The 5,174-nt window shown below is 39.5% G+C and overlaps 1 pseudogene; it reads right to left on the bottom strand.

The window, feature by feature from the left end:
• Positions 1–3,129: 3,129 nt before the first annotated feature.
• Positions 3,130–3,229, bottom strand: LOC127133570 (uncharacterized; annotated as a pseudogene).
• Positions 3,230–5,174: the final 1,945 nt, after the last annotated feature.

Raw genomic sequence — 5,174 nt, 5'->3', positions numbered from 1 at the left:
GTGTATCTTGATGCAACCAGGTGAAGATATCAACCTGTTCTTTCAACAGGGCTACCATTCTGTTCTCGACTCGCCTCTGAAGCGGCCTCAACTTTCATTTCCCCTCTGACCTCGGCGGTACTTGGGATTACCATCTTGACTCGCTCCTCGTGTGGTTGAATCACCTTCTCCTCTTGTTTCAACAACCTGGCTAATTCCAGCAGATCACAATCTTCTTCGCCTTTTTCTTTGGCATGATAGATCGGATTGTCGAAGTCATATAGAGGGGTAACCAAATTGTTATCCATGAGATCAGGAGAATGGTAACTTTTGTGGTTGGAACGAGACAAGTTCAAAAGAAAAACGAAAAACATTGCCATTTTTATTTTTTAAAACTACAAAAAATGAAAAACAGGGAACACCGCTTTTGATCACAAAAACATCCATTTATTACTGATGCAAAATGTTGCACAATGGAACACGTGAGATGGCCCTTACAATGGACCATTACGTTTCGGGCAAAACGTATGGCTTTCATGCAAACAAAATCAAAACACAGAAATACTACACTTCCGGATGAGCGACAGTGGTGATTTTGGAGGCTTTCCAATTGCCTGGTACACACGACTTTATCCACAACTCGAGCTCGCGGTCGCAGTCGATCTCTTCACTCACTGAGCAAGCATGATCAGGATCCAGCATTCCTGCGCTGACAAAGATGTACGGTGATAACACGAAATTATATCACATTTTAAGACTTAATTCAATTAGATTATATTATCATTTACTTTAGTTTATCTCATTTTATCAGATATTATGCAGTATTTCCTTGCTATTTATGTCAGGTATCCATTTTGAAGCAAAAGTGAAAAAGGGAAGAAAAGGAGGTGTAGAAAGGAGTAAAAAGGAAACAAATATCAAAGACCAAGCCCAGCCCAAAGAAAGCGCACGTTGTGCCTGTGACGGGCGTCACAAGGGTTGTGACGAGCGTCACACTAAAAGCACCCCTGTGACGAGCGTTACACATGGTGTGACGAGCGTCACACCATTCCACTAGCTTTTTGGCGCAAGTCACGCCCTCAGAAGAATTGAAGAGACGTTGAGAGAGTTCGTGTCCTATGCCCACGCCGTGTATTTAGCCATGCTGAAGACTCGTGGGAAACAAAAAGCAGTTAGAAGCACTACTATAAATAGCTACATTAGAAACCTAAAAGGGTTCCGCTTCCTCTCCCCTCTTTTGCCGTCTACTCTGCCGAAGCTTTTCAAACCTTCTGTTTTAGCTTTTGCTTATTTTTCTTTTCCAGCATTGTTTATTTTATTTATTTCTTTTGCAAGCTTTACATTCTTTTTCCCTTGCAAATTTACCTTTCCCGTTTTAGCTTTTAGATATTTTTCGCATAATAGTTTCTACACCGGAAACTATTGTGCAACTTTATACCGGATTTAACCTTACGTTATATTCCAGTTTTATTTCCTTGATTTAATTTACTGTTTAATTGAAGAATCCAAGAACAAATCCTACCGGCTTGTGGTGGAGTGTTCAAGACTATTGTATTACGCATTCAGGTTCTTTAATCATTATTTAATATTTTGTTTTATTATTTATCTATATTATCTGCCTGGAATGAGTCTGTTTATGCATGATATAAATTCTTATTTATTTAGCATGTCTGGCTAATTCGCCTAGATATCGGTATGTAAAGTAAGCAGAATAAGGGATCAAGACTGAGTCGGTCTATCTAAACTTAAAATCAAAATCAATCTTTTTACGGTCTCAACTTACAGGTTTAATAACAAGATTTTTTACAAAAGTAAAAGACATAAAGAAGTTAAAATCAATAGAGCGAGAGTTTGAGATTTTAACTGGACAGTGTAAGTTAGGCATTAATTCTAGATCAGGGCGAGAGCAAGTTTTAGAGTTAATTAAATTCTGACCTTTTCCAAAAAGTATTTTTAAAGATTGAATGTGAGGACGAGAGTTAAGCATTTGGATTTGATTATATAACCTAAGTCAACAGAGCGAGAGTTTGAGATAAGGGTGTTTAAAACGGTCAGTATTTTCTTAAAAGGAGTTTCTGCAACTTTATTGTTTTCAAAATATGGTTTTTGACTTAATTATAAGTGACAGCTACATTAATATAAAATCATGGTTTATTCAACAGAGCGAGAGTTTGAGATAAAACCTTTAACCAATAAAGTTAACCGAAACGATTCATTTTAAAACCAAGAAACCGACAAAGACTTGATTCCCTAGTTTTGACGAACTACATACCGATATCCGTTTCATTAATATTTAATCTAGATATTAGTTTAGCTCTTAGTTTTTCCCCAAACAATCAAACATTTTCACCTTAGATTTACGTAGTAACCTTAGATAACGGTATATCGATTCATAAGTCCCTGTGGGATCGATATCTTTTAAAACTACGCGATAGAACTGTGCACTTGCAGTTTGTATCCCATTCTCGACTCACTCAGTCGAGCGATCAAGTTTTTGGCGCCGTTGCCGGGGACTTTTTATTCAATCGATATCGTAACTCTTCCGTTACACTGTAGAGACTAAGGTTTCTTTTCCTTCTATTTTCTTTCTTTCGTTGATTTGTATGCCACGCACTCGCTCACAAGGCGAACCGCTCTATTTACGAATCAACGATATCGAACTATATCTCCGAGTCTTACGACGAATTCGGGAATATCGTGCTGCGAACAATCTCCCTCCTGTAGACCTTCCTGATTTCAAAAACATTTTTCCTTCGATACCCGAGATGGCAGAACCAGCTCGTGCTCTTAGAGATTACGCCGCTCCATCGCAAGATGAACCGCATTCAAGTATTGCTCCGCCCGCAATCGAAGCAAACAACTTCGAACTCAAACCTTCGCTGTTGCAGGCTGTGCAACAGAACCAATTCTCTGGAAATCTTACCGAAGATCCAAACCTTCATTTATCCGTATTTGTCCAATACGCTGATACTGTTAAAGCTAATGGTGTCACTTCAGAGGCAATTCGACTTCGTCTTTTTCCTTTCTCATTAAGAGATAGCGCTAGAAGATGGCTTCAATCACTTCCTTCCAACTCAGTCACCACATGGAACGAGTTGAAGAAAGTTTTTCTTGCCCGGTATTTTCCGCCAAGCAAAACAGCTATGTTAAGAGCCCAGATAAACGGATTTAAACAGAAAGACAACGAGTCTCTTTTCGAAGCATGGGAAAGATACAAGGACATGATGAGACTTTGCCCACACCATGGTTTGGAAGACTGGTTAGTCATTCACACATTTTATAATGGTCTCTTATACAATACAAGGTTAACAATAGATGCCGCTGCAGGTGGTGCACTAATGAACAAACCTTATGTTGATGCTTACCAGCTTATCGAGAGCATGGCCCAAAACCACTATCAGTGGGGAACCGAACGAACAACGGTGGAAAAACCTCAACCGAAAACTGGCATGTACGAGATAAGTAACCTTGATCACGTTAATGCAAAAGTGGATGCTTTGGTCCAGAAAATTGAAAGTTTAAATGTATCACCTCCAGCCGCCGTGGTTGCTATAACTCAGAATTGCGAGGTCTGTGGAATCCAAGGCCACACTCCTGCGGAATGTCAACTCTTGACTGGAATCCAAGCAGAGCAAGTAAACTATGCTCAAGGAAGCCCCTATTCGAATACCTATAACCCAAATTGGAAGAACCATCCAAACTTTTCATATAAGAGTAATAATGCTTTATACGCACCTGGACAGTCTCCAAATCAAGCCCCATCTATACCTCCGGGATATCAGAAACAGAATCCTAACAATAATACCCCTAGAAAATCCAACTTGGAAATCATGATGGAAAACTTTATAGCTTCCCAACAACAAACCAATAAAGATTTCTTAAACCAGAACATACACACTGGCGAACAACTTAAACAACTAGCAAGCAAAGTAGATGCCTTGGCTACCCATAACAAAATGCTAGAAACACAAATATCTCAAGTAGCTCAACAACAAGCACCTACTGCTGCCCCAACTGGTACATTCCCTGGACAACCCCAACCTAATCCGAGAAGCCAAGCTCATGCAATTATATTAAGAAGTGGAACGGAAGTGGAAGGACCGTCTGACCCAAGGATAGAAAACCAAGACCCTAAGAAATCTACTGAGGAAAGTGAACCTAAGGAAAAGGAAGAGAGTAATAAGGAAACCCTAGAAAAGAAGGAACCTTATGTACCTCCACCACCTTACAAACCACCCATACCTTACCCTCAAAGGCTTGTTAAAACCAAAGATGTAGGCCAATTTAGAAAATTTGTTGATCTCCTTAAGCAATTAAACGTTACAATTCCGTTTACCGAAGCTATTACGCAGATGCCCTCATATGCTAAATTCTTAAAAGAAATCCTTTCTAATAAGAGGAAACTTGAGGATAGCGAAACCGTTACACTCCCTGCCGAATGTAGCGCTATAATCCAAAACATGCCCCCTAAACTCAAGGATCCGGGTAGTTTCTCTATACCCTGTCACATAGGAAAATTTGTCATCGACAAAGCCTTATGCGATTTAGGAGCCGGAATTAGCGTTATGCCTTTATCCATATGTAAGAAACTGGAAATGGGAGAATTAAGACCGACCAAAATGTCTGTGCAATTAGCAGATCGTTCCATCAAATATCCTGTAGGAATCCTTGAAAACGTTCCCGTACGCATAGGTCAGTTTTACATTCCCACTGACTTCACAATTATGGACATTAGAGAAGATGATACTACACCTATTATACTAGGAAGACCATTCTTAGCAACTGCCGGTGCAATCATAGACGTAAAACGAGGACGACTCACCTTCGAAGTAGGTGAAGAGAAAATTGAATTCATTCTTTCCCAATTCTTGAAAGCACCTGCAATAGAAGATACATGTTACTTCATGGATATCATCGATGAATGCATAAAAGAAGCAAAGTCAGGAGAAGACAAATCATCAGACTATCTTTTAGAGGACAAATCTAACCAATGTTTAGCAATAACACCGGACCCTACGCAGTGTCTAAACAAACCAACCCCTGATTTGAAAACACTTCCCAAAAATCTGAGATATGAATTCCTAGACTTAGAACTTGAACGACCTGTGATAGTTAATGCAGATCTAGGAAGACTCGAAACAGAAAAACTCCTACATATCTTAAGAAAATATCCAACCGCACTAGGATACCACATA

The sequence above is a fragment of the Lathyrus oleraceus genome, chromosome 3 (assembly GCF_024323335.1).
Source record: "Lathyrus oleraceus cultivar Zhongwan6 chromosome 3, CAAS_Psat_ZW6_1.0, whole genome shotgun sequence".
NCBI classification, from domain to species: domain Eukaryota; kingdom Viridiplantae; phylum Streptophyta; class Magnoliopsida; order Fabales; family Fabaceae; genus Lathyrus; species Lathyrus oleraceus.
This window is presented reverse-complemented; position numbering and strand designations above follow the sequence as displayed.